This window comes from Citrus clementina, unplaced genomic scaffold, assembly GCF_000493195.1.
Source record: "Citrus clementina cultivar Clemenules unplaced genomic scaffold, Citrus_clementina_v1.0 scaffold_8, whole genome shotgun sequence".
NCBI lineage: Eukaryota > Viridiplantae > Streptophyta > Magnoliopsida > Sapindales > Rutaceae > Citrus > Citrus x clementina.
This window is the reverse complement of record NW_006262022.1, coordinates 15,764,428-15,776,897: the sequence shown is the minus strand read 5'-3', so window position 1 is coordinate 15,776,897 and position 12,470 is coordinate 15,764,428. Positions and strand designations below refer to the sequence as shown.

The 12,470-nt window shown below is 34.4% G+C and overlaps 1 pseudogene; it reads left to right on the top strand.

Moving 5' to 3' along the window:
• Positions 1-7,288, top strand: part of LOC112096402 — a 59,232-nt pseudogene extending 51,944 nt beyond the window's left edge.
• Positions 7,289-12,470: the final 5,182 nt, after the last annotated feature.

Here is a 12,470-nt window from a genome sequence, read left to right as displayed (position 1 = left end):
GGGAGCTGTATCTAACAATGTATACAGACGAAGAACATCTGTATAGGGCATAAACATTTGTTTGAATTTAATGCCTGTTGGCGGAATGAAGAGGTTTTTTACCAGTTGGAGCATATCAAATCCAATTAGGAGATCTTTGTCTGGTAAATCTGAACCAACAATCTTTTGCCAAATGATACAGTTGGGGAAGAACTGGATACCAATGGGTTTTTTGGTAATGAGAGAAGTTTTAAAAAATTTTCCATTTGCAGCTCTGAAGTATTCAGTATGGTTGTCCCAATAGTCTGGAGGAAGGATTTTAGGATTGAGCATACTGTGTTGTGCGCCAGTATCAAGAAAACCAATAACTGAGAGTCTTCTGGAACTTGTTGAAGATCTTCCTTGGGTGGAGGTTTTGAGATCTTGACTTTTGATTTGGGTCTTTTTGGTGAAGTAGTTTTTGGTGGTGGAACGGAAGGACTATTATGGAGATGGGAAAGACCAAAGAATTGATCGTAAGTTGACTGTTTAAAAGGAGTGTAAAACGGCTAGTATGATGTGAATAGTGGTGCTGGGATAGGTATAGACTGTGTTTTAGTGAAAAGAGAAGGTTGTGCTTTGTCAGCATCAATTCTGGCCAATTCTGCCTTCAGTTGTCTGATCTCTGCTTCTTTCTTATTGAATTCGGGACCCCAAATATGATTGTTGATCATCTTTCTGAGATCAATATCCAATTTGGAGATTCTGTTTGTGACACATGTGATGCCACTTTATCAATCTTTTTACCAAGATGGTGGAGAGCTTGATTCTGATCACTGGCATTTTGGGTTTGCCAGTTGAGCACTGCCTCATACTGCTTTGGTGCTTCTGGTGTGCCAGAGGTTGTGATTGGTGATTGGACATAGGGTTGAGAAATAACTTTGGTTTGAGGTCTGTATGCCTTTCGAGTGGAGGAAAGGATTCTTGTTATGATTGGCTAGAAGATGAGAACATCAAGCATGACTTGATTTTTGGTTGAGCAGGAATAGGCTTAAATGAGGATTCTCGTTGGAGTTGCCTGAGTGCTTTCTTGTATATGGGTAATGGTTGATCTGATTCTGGATCATCCGGAGGTCTTAGGAGATAGGGCCAACACGGAGTTTTAGGAGGAAAAGGTTTTTTCTTTCTCCTTCTTCGTCTCATGATTTCAAAGTCTTCATCATCATCTGTGTCATCTAAGTAGGGAATATTTGGATTACACATATGGGCTTCTAGAACATCCCATAGGAAATGACCATTGACTTTGTCAGGGTATACTGGATACCCTTCTGAGGAAAATCCATAGATCGGAAGATTTGGCTCTTGTCCAGTAGAGATTGCAGTGATCATAGCAGTATAAGAGAGCCGTGGAGGATCTGGGCTTGGTTTGTCAGGAGTCTGAAAAGAAATCATGACTTGTCCGTCTGATCTTCTTTCAAAGATGGCTTGGGACGTCTGGACAGGTTCTGAATTCTGATGGAATTGCTCATAATTAGTAAGCCATTCCAAAGGCATGAGTTGAAGTAACTCTTGCTTTTGAATTTGTTTGGGGATCTGGATGATGGTTGGAATTGTATCTGTGTCTGCAAGAATCATTAATGTGTCACTAGTTGTTTGTGCAGTTGGGAGATCTAGCGCATGATTTTCCAATCGATACACTATCTGGTGATGGAGAGTGGCTATTTTGGAAGTGGATATTTGTTCTGCTCCTTGGAGCTGGATTTGGACTTTCAGTGTTGTGGGAAGGTTGGGATCTTCTAGGGACAAGTCTGACACCACCTAGATGAAGGTGTGTATATCTTTGGGTAGAAGGTTAAAAAGACACTTCCAGCATGGAAAGTGGTTAAAACAGTGTCAATAACAGCATGTTGATATTGTTTGAACCTTGTGTCAAGGAGAGCAATTCTGGCTGTGACGGGTAAGCCTTTTCTACCATGTAAGGTGAGGATAAGTCTGACACTACCTAGATGAAGGTGTGTATATCCTTCTCGTTTTCAGTTGGTTACAAGATCTGTTGGTATATCCATGGTGACAAGTCGTGAGGACTGGATGTACTCTTTAGTAAGAGGTCTTTTGTGGAGATCAGGGTGCGAATACTTCGGGTGAAGGAAGTTTTTTGTTTATAAAGATGGTATGGACTCATAACAGGGAACTAGGATTCATTAATCTGAGCAGATTCAGGGATATATGAGTATTCAACAAGATTTTCTATTTTTGAGGCGACATGTTTTTTACAAGAACGAGGTAAAGAAAGAGTAGAAGAGAGAGAAATAGTAGAGGATTTTGATGAAGCTATTTCTGATGAAGAAGAGGAAGATGCCATTTTTTATAGAGTTTCTTCTAGGTGTTGAATAATAATACTTGAGAACTAAATAAACTAGGATACCACCTCTAGAAAACGTTCGTTTGGCTCAGAAGGAAAAGATGATTTGAAGTTTGTGCACTTCTCTTGCACATCATACGAGAAGAAGGAGAGAGACAAAAATTAGGAAAATGTCCTTGAATCACTTTTCCAGAATATAATTTTCCTTATGCCAAACCCAACAAGAAGACTAGAATTTAAGGGGGATGCTAGCCTTCCAAATCATTTTAAAGGGTAAAAACTCTCTAGTAGAATCATCGTTGCACAATTTCTCAAAATATGATTTGCAAGTATAATGTCGTGAGGTTTCCAGTTTCCAGCTTCCATATCCTTTTGTCTTCCTCCAATCCATCAATATTGATAATTTCAGTTCTTGACATAAGCATTGCAAGTTCTTCAACCTCTCTATCATTCAAATTTCTTTCAAAATTAAACTTTGAGTTCCAAATACCTTAGTAGTGGGGGAATTTCTCACATAACAAAATATCACCCCTCTGTTTATCCTCCCAAAAACTAATAGCCTTCCCATTATGCACTTCTAATGCAACAAAACTAAGAAAAGTGGGATACTCTTTAGATATAGCTTTCCGAGGGCTTTTATTGGACCCATTCCTAACCATGTTTTCATCCCATCCATTTGGATGAATTCCATCCTTGCAGCAAATTACTGAGTGACAAAGAGAGGTCTCCAAGGGAAACCTCCAAAGCCATTTTGCTAAGAGAGATCTATTTTTCTTTTCCACATTACTAATTCCTGGACCACTTCTAGTTTTTGGCCTTGCAACGTTATCCCATTTTCATAAGATAAGATCCATTGCCATTTCCATATCCTTCCCAGAGACTGTCTCTCTCCATTTTCTCAATTCTTTTCGCGAGAGAAAATAAATAGGAATGGCTGACAGTATGGAGTGGTTTAGAGTGAATCTTCCACTTTTGGAAAGATAGGCTTTTTTCCAATCCCCCAAGTCTCTTTTCAATTTTTTTAGCCACCGGGTTCCAAAAACTTTGGAGTTACAGGATTATCACCCAAAGGAACCCTAGATACTTCAAAGGCCAACTTGCCACTCTAAGCACAAAATTATTTGCTAAGATTTTGACTTTCTCCATGAGTTGATTGCCACTATTAAACTTTTGGCCATGCCACTATTAAACTTTTGGCCATGTTAACTTTGAGGCTGGAAATCAAACCGAAGCTGTCCACAACTTTTAAAGGTTTTGCAATTTTTTGTTCATCACCCATTGAAAAGAAAAGAGTAGCATCTGCAAATTGAAGACGAGAGACCTCAACCGTGGCTTTATCAATTGATATGCCCTTAAATAACCCGGGTTCAGCAGCTCTAATCATCAATTTGTTAAAGCCATCAACTACCAAAAGAAATGGAAAGAGAGGATCTCATTGTCTGATTCCGCTAGAAGCACAAAACTCTTCTATAGACCTTTCATTTATGAAGACTCAGAAGTTTACTGATTGTAGGCAACCCTTTATCCATTGTCTCAATTTGTATCCAAATCCTTTTGGTTGAAAAAAAAAGATCAAGATCAACAGAATTCCAATCTAAGTGGTCATAAGTTTTATCAAAAGTGATAATCATCATTGTCTATTTGGTTAAGGGAAAAAGACAATTGAACCCCAAAGTTTAGAAAAAATGATGAAAATCGCAGGCCTTGTCCATTTGGATGGAATATTCTCTTTTACCGTTTAAATAACGTATTTACCTTTTTGGCTAAGGGAAAAGCACACCTAAATCCTCAACCATTAGGGAAAGGGACAAACACCCAAAAACTTCAAAAAAGACTGGCAAATTCTACTCTTACCTTACTTTGGCCAATGTAACTTGGACCTTACTTGGATTCCCTCGTACCTTCCGCAACACCCCTCTTGTCGTTCTTAAAAGTTCATAGGGGGTGCAAGCATCCTTTTCCTTTTTATTGTGATCACAAGGGTAAATGTGTTATTTCAATAGTGCAAAGTAATGTTCCATCCAAATGAACGAAATTTTCTTACAAATGGGAGTCTACAGTATCCTTTTAAACATTATTGGTATTTTTCTGTCCTTTTCCTAATGTTGGGGGTTTGTGTGTCTTTTTTTCTTTAGTTAGTATACAGTAAAGATAAAGTGAAATTTTGATTTAGGCATCCTTTACAATTTTGAAGAAGAAAGAGATGGAAAAAATGATAAACTCACAAGTATGAGAAGAACAATATTAGAGAAAGATGGAGCAAAGTGGTTAAGGTCTAGTATTTTAAGTACCTATGTATCTAAATGTGAGAACATAAATTTTGATTACTTTGCTGTCATTAAATGAATATCTGAATGTACAAAAGATAGTTCGTTGTAGGTATCTATGAGATTCATGTAAATTCCATTGCATTATAGGAATGGTGATGATCTTAAGAGTCAGTGGTTGACTCTATTTTTCCTTTCATGCTTATTTTTTGCAGGTGACTTATAAAGAGGAGCATATTTCGTTCTTCCACTTCATGACCAATGTTTGTGCTTTAATTGGAGGTAATATTAAACCCACTTATTGTGAAAACAAAAAATCGTTCTTCCTCTTTTCGCATTTAGGTTTAATAGAATTCCCATGAGTAGGCAATACATGACAAATGTATTATATTTAGAATAATTTCCATTCCTCAGATGTGCTAATTCAATCTAATGGTACCTAGCCAGCTATATCTCATTAATTTGACATTACAATGTGTCTAGCCATGTTGCATTCCTAAAACAAGCAAGCTGAACTTTGTTTTTCAATTGTTTTTAAAAGCTTTATCCACCCGCCTTCTAGTCATTTTGATGCGAATCTCACAACGAAACTTTGAAACCTACACTTAATTTATAATTTCAACTTCCCAAGAAAGTTCTAAACGATTTAAGCAAAACAAAAGTCTTGATCCAATGTTTAAGAAAACATGAACTAAAGGTATAGAGAAGGACATGGACGCCACACTTAAGATTTAGATAAGAAGGTGAGTGATAAGTCTATTTTGGAATGCCACAAGAATGTAAATTCTTGATAAGTTCATTAGTTCTCAAAAGAACCAAAGAAAGAATAATCTTTCAAATTCAAAATAACATTCATCTCTAATTGTCTTACATAGCAAGGTTGCTGAGTTTAAATAGACTAATAGAAACCCAAGACCCTAAAAATACAAATGAAAACATTGTAACAACCCTCCAAGTATAGGTTTGTCAAAGAATGTTTCAAAAGTCTTCACCAATCCACCATTAATAATGCTAGTCATTGACAAACTTAATGCTAGCCTACCATAATTAATGCTATTATTGAAAAAAAAATGTTAGCCCACCATCATTGATGGTAAACTTACCTTACACATTGACAAACTTGAAACAAAACAAACGAATGAAGTTGAATAAACAAAAGAGTCGTTGGAAATCCCAAGTCTGAACAAGCTGTAATAAATTAGTCATACCGCTTTCTAGAGAACTCCAAATCTAGCTCTATAAATTGCATTGGAAAGTTAACTTAATTATCTTTTCAACGGTATATAGCTTGCACATTACGTTTGGCTCAATCAATACCAGTTATATTCTGAATTTGCCTTTTGTGCATTTGATCCAAATTGTGTATTCGGCTGCCCAATAGCTTGAATAATGCCCACAATGCCTTGTCTTCTCTCCAAGCCCAATTCATGATGTCTTGCATCTTGAATTGCATTTTCAATCCATATTTTCTCAATTAATCTATTTAAATCAACTTGCATCTTTTTGGCTCTATCTCTTGTCATTAGACCTCCATGAATGTGCAAAGGATCAATTGAAGCTTTAACAGTATTCTCTTAATGGTTCTCCTTACATTCCTTTCTATTATAAATTATACTTTTCCCATGATTCCCATAAAGGTACTAGGATTTATAGTCAATTGAATAATCAGGAGACTATAGCAATCTCAATTGATAAGTTTTGATCAGTGCAATGATTCTGCTTACTTTTAGAAACCCCAAAACTTCAACATGCTCCAAATGGGTGTAAACGCCTTGGTTCTGAGTTTTGCATTTATGATGCATGTTGAGTGACAACTTCCGAACCAAGCCAATAATTGCAAGGATGACTTAGTTCCCTTGTGAATTGCAATTATCAAATTGATAATCATGCTGAGCAAGAAGATTATTAGTGTCGGCATTTTGATAATGATCAATGGTATTCGTCATAGGTGGTGGTTTTTGAGTTTCCATGTCTGAAACACAGCATTGTCTGTAATGTCTGAGAGAGCACATTTGAATTTTATTTTGCGATTTTACAAACTGTATATCTCACAATTTGTTGTCTCTGCTAATGGTTTTGCCGTTGGGGCTTGAAAACTATTACATCTCACAATTCGTGTTCTCTACTATTCGTTTTAATTTTGGGACTTGAAAACACTACTATGAGCAAAACTTACTTTTTACACCAAGAATATGTCTTAACATCAAGCTGGGTCACATCACGTCACAAAATGAGTGGTTCTAGGTCTGGTGTGGATTTATTGCAAAATCAACCCCCCTAGAATTTCCTAATTTTGTTCACTTATCACGGGGGTAATGACTCATAGACCAAAGGAATTAGTTTTAAATCCTTTACCTATCACTTTTTCTTTGATAGGACATAAGATTTAAAATTATTTGCAAAACCAATGGTTACTCTAAGAATGGTATGATTTTAGCTTCAATTATTTTATATTTACAGTGATTGCAGTATACCATAATACAAACATATAGCTCACATTTTGCACTTATATTTTGATTTTGAGAACCTTTTTTTCTTCTTGGTTATAGTATTTTTAACTTTTGTTAGAGATAAAAATCGGATACTTTTTACCTTTTCTTGTCTCTTCAGGTACTTTTGCAGTTGCGGGAATAATAGATTCATTCATATATCATGGTCAAAGAAAAGTAAGAAGAAGATGGAAATCGGCAATTTCGGATGATAATTTTGATTTTTGAAGTGCTGCTTATAATGCTCAAAAATCCAGTTGATTCTTCAAATTGACAACATTCTAAAAAGGGAGCCACCTCCACAGCATAGTCTCTCTTACTCATTTTTTTTTGTATTTCTGTAACATTATTCACTGAATATTTCTACATTTAATGAATCTGAATTGTGATCTACCCTCAACGTTTTTATAATTTGAGGAAATTAGATAAACAAAACACATTGCGGGCCTAGCTTTTTTTTTTTCTCTTGGGTATGAAAATACAAATGAATAAATCATTTGAACTAAGAACAATGAGCGAACATGACATGTTCACTCATTGTTCTTAATTCATTGTAGATGATTTGTATACTTGGTTATTTGGATTAGTTGTAACTTCCCTAGTTATCACTAATATTTGCACAAGTGCCCCATGATGTATACATGGGTTTTGATCAAGTGAGCAGTGGCGCACACAATTTTCCAAATGAAAGTTACTCATGTGGGTCGCTGCTCGTCATAAGGTAGGGATGGTGGGGGTACCAACCACTACGAGTTTGTCATTATTAAATCCGTACTCACAAAAAATTTAAATTACAAAATTCATATGAAAACTACTATTGGTTTATATGTTTTTTTTTAAAAAAAAAAAGTTTGCTCGTTGTGCATTTTAAATTTATCAAATCTATGTGCAACTCGCAGAAGGTTTTTTGTGGGTTTTCACATGTAAAATCATAAATATTAAAAAAAGTACTTTCAATGATATATAAAAATTTAAATTGTATAATTTAAACTATAAATTTACAAAAGTAACCTAAAAGATTCATATAAAAATACTTAGTTATAGAATTTATCAATGTAAATGAGAAATTAAAGGTCAAAATTTAAAGCAAATACACAAAATATATCAATCTAATATAAAATGATTATGTTTTAGACAAATCATCATCACTAAGTATTAATGTCCTGCTCCATCTATTAATCAATATCCAAGTTGTAAATAATATTGACAAGTAAATTTTGGACAACTACCATTAACATTTAATTAAACAAATAAAAATTCAATTATAGTAAACAATCATTAGGTTCAAATCATTAAAGCAAAAGTGCAAGACAAACAAATTAATCAAATAAAATAAAATATCAAGAATATTAAAATTGTAAATAATTATAAAATTTTTACTTTTAAAAAACTTATTGACAAGTTTTTCTCTAGTGAGGACATTCTTATTTTGTTAAAGTGAAGATATCCTCATTAGAGAATGCAGGTTGGTGGATAATGGTGCGTGTATCTACCAGATTTTTTTCTTAATACCAAACTTGCCTGCAACCTATAAAATTACCTGCAATGAATAGGTTTTTGCGGGTGGGTTTGTGCGTGTTCACAAATAATTTTTCTTCTTTACCATAAGGTGAGCAACGATGCTCACCTGATAAGTTTTCTGTATATAAATTTGATGAGGCTGGAGACCCATGAAAGATAACAAGGGTGACAAAACCCAATTCCAAGTATGAAAGATGGGGTCCAGACGTGTGACATGGGCATGCAGGACGTGAAAGTCATGCATGCCAGGGAGTAGGAACCGAAGCAATATTCATAGTTATCGACTTAAAGTAGACGTTGGAGTATTCATAGCTTGTTTAGTTGTTGCATTTAAATTATCTTGTGCTACTTGTTTTGCTGAACAGGTTAATAGCTAGGTAGTTGCATTTATTTTGTATTATGTTACTTGCTTAATGGACGTATTATAAGCCTCTATTTTCGGCTGGATATCAGAGTAGTGGGCTGTGATTAAATGTATAAATACGCTCTCGAGTTCAATAATAAGCAGTCAGCAAATTATTTAAAATTATCTTGTGGTTTATTCTCACCCAACGAGAATCATACGCATTGAATAAGTGTAGTTATGACTGGGACCTATCTATTGGTATCAGAGCCACATTATCTTGTTCAAAAAATTTTATTGTTCTCATGGCAACTAACAAAGAAAGGATTGAAAATTTAGAAGCGAGGCTTGATGGACTTCAAGATGGATTGCAACAAATGGAGATTGGCATTAATGACAAACTGCATCAGCTCGAGGAGACCATCAATCGTATGTCCGAGGCTTTCTTTTCAAACAAGGAAGGGTCCAGCCATAACGTCAATAATCACCCTAGCCATTCTTACAAGGAGCATACCAAGGAGGAAGCTAGTGGAAGCCGAATGATTTTCTCCTCAAAAATGGCTAAGCTTGAATTTCCAAGGTACGCTGGAGATGATCCTACTGAGTGGTTTAGCAAAGTTTCCCAATTCTTTCAATACCAGGGAACAACGGAGACACAAAAGGTTGCATTGGCATCATTCCATCTTGAAGGTGAAGCGAACCAATGGTGGCAGTGGCTGCACAAAGCTTATAAAGAGGAGGGAAGAACGGTTCATGGACAGATTTTGAAGAAGAATTATGGGCACATTTCGGACCTGCCGAGTGCCAAGATTTTGATGAAGCTCTATCCAAGGTGCGGCAAGTGGGCACCTTACGTGATTATCAACGAGAGTTTGAGAGATTGGGCAATCGGGTTCATGGGTGGACGCAAAAAGCTTTAGTTGGAACTTTTATGGGAGGTCTTAAGCCTGAGATATCTGATGGCATCAGGATTTTCAAGCCAAAGACTTTGAAAGAAGCTATTAGTTTGGCGCGTATGCAAGCAGACCAAGTCCAACGCAAGTTTTCTCAGCCATTCCCAGTTAACGAAACATCAACATCTAATGTCAAACGCTTAACGTGGGACGAGATGCAGAGACGTCATGCCCAAGGGCTTTGTTTTAACTACCCTGAGAAGTTTACTATAGGTCACAAATGTATGGGCCCTCAAATATTATTGCTTGAAGGAAGTACTGATGCGAGAGATATTATGTATGAAGAAACTGAAATTGCTGCGGAGGTTACCCCAACAGACCGTGCCAAACCAAAAAATTCATTTCATCCCTTATCGAATCATAGAGGAACCAATGAATCTACTTAAAAATATGGACCTTGAGGACAAGAGTCCACTTCGAGGGAAGGGTATTGATGAGGCTGGAGACCCATGAAAGATAACAAGGGTGACAAAACCAAATTCCAAGTATGAAAGATGGGGTCCAGACGTGTGACATGGGCATGCAGGACGTTAAAGTCATGCATGCAAGGGAGTAGGAACCGAAGCAATATTCATAGTTATCGACTTAAAGTAGACGTTGGAGTATTCATAGCTTGTTTGTTGCATTTAAATTATCTTGTGCTACTTGTTTTGCTGAACAGGTTAATAGCTAGGTAGTTGCATTTATTTTGTATTTTGTTACTTGCTTAATGGACGTATTATAAGCCTCTATTTTCGGCTGGATATCAGAGTAGTGGGCTGTGATTAAATGTATAAATACACTCTCGAGTTCAATAATAAGCAGTCAGCAAATTATTTAAAATTATCTTGTGTTTTATTCTCACCCAAAGAGACTTATACGCATTGAATAAGTGTAGTTCTGACTGGGACCTATCAAAATTCTTCATTGTCATGTTTATAAAGCTACCACCCATGTTTACCATCTTGTTTTAGAATTTTCGATCATTTTTTTACAATGTGGTAAAATTTTGATAAATCAATACTCAATAAAATGATAACTCGATTAAATAATATGTTTTTCCATTCTTGACTTGAAGCCAAATGTTCTAAAATATTATTTGATTAATTGATATTCTATAAATTAGTATATTTTTCTTGATCTCAAGGGTATTAATTTATCAAAATTGGTTATTACTTTTATCTCATTCTCTCTCACATAGTTGTGCATACAAGAAATTTTTCACTTTTTGTTTTTGGGGGTTAAGCATCAATTCACCTCCATTAACTCCAAAGAAGACTGCAAAATACACACACACACACACACATGCGCCATTTGCTCTCATTTTCGTATTGTCATTTTATCTAAGGGATGAATTGAAAGTTGCCCTTTATGTTTTAATTGTTTGAGCTTGATACTTCGTTTTTCTCAGAGATTAATTTACAAGATATTTCTCTCCGAAGTTGATTTATTCTCTCCAAAGTTGGTTTAATGCTATGGTTTGACATAATGCATTTCACAAAATTTTCATTGTTTTCTTTTATGATTCTTTCAATCGCAATTCTAAGACTCTTTCTGTTTCGACAACAATGACATAACGAGCTTTTTCAGTTATAAAACTTATTAAGACGCTAGTTCAAAATAAGATAGAGTAACAATTTCAATAGTTTATATTGCTTCTTTGTTTTTGGGCTTTTATATTGTCTTCTTTACTTCTGTCCTTTAGTGAAAAATATATATTTGTGGTGCATTTACTAAATAAGAATCGGAATATGTTGGAATCGCAATGAATACATTACCACTAATATGTTTACTCTGTCTTGAAAATCAAAATCGAAATGAGTTATATTGTTACAAATTATTAAAAAAATTTTAATTAACTATTATCCTAATTATTATTTTACATTTTAATTATTATTAGTATTATTGTTAAAAAATAATAATAATTATTATTATTAACATTAATATATAAATTAATTATAATACTTTTTATCAGTAATAATAATAATAGTAATAATAACAGTAATAATAGTAATAAAAAATAATTTTAAAGTGTTTATTTTATCTTGGAATCGAAATGGATTGTTGTAAATTACTAAACTAATCTTAGCTAATTATTGTCCTTATTTATTATAATAATTGTGATTATGATTATTATTCAAAATAATTAATAATAAATTAATAAATTTTAGTAATACTATTATTAATATAATAATAATGACAATCATTAAATGACAATCATAATGATGGTGATGATGACGACAACAACAATAATAATGATAATTCTTATTAATTCTATGGAAGAACACTATTATTTTATTATTATTATTATTATTAAATAATGGACCTAGTTACAGATATTACAAAATTTCTATAAGGACCAAAATATAAAAGTGATAAAACTTAATTATGAGCAATTTGGGAAATACAAAAATTCAATAGAAATAAAATGGAGATTTCAAAGAATCAAAACATAATTCCCTGTCCCCATGAGAATCAAGTCCCAATTTTTTAATTCCAAAAGCATGCAAATCCCACTAATTCCATTCCCATTCCCCTTTATACTTTAATAAATAAACACTATTAATTATTCACATTCTGGATTTCGATTCCTTAATC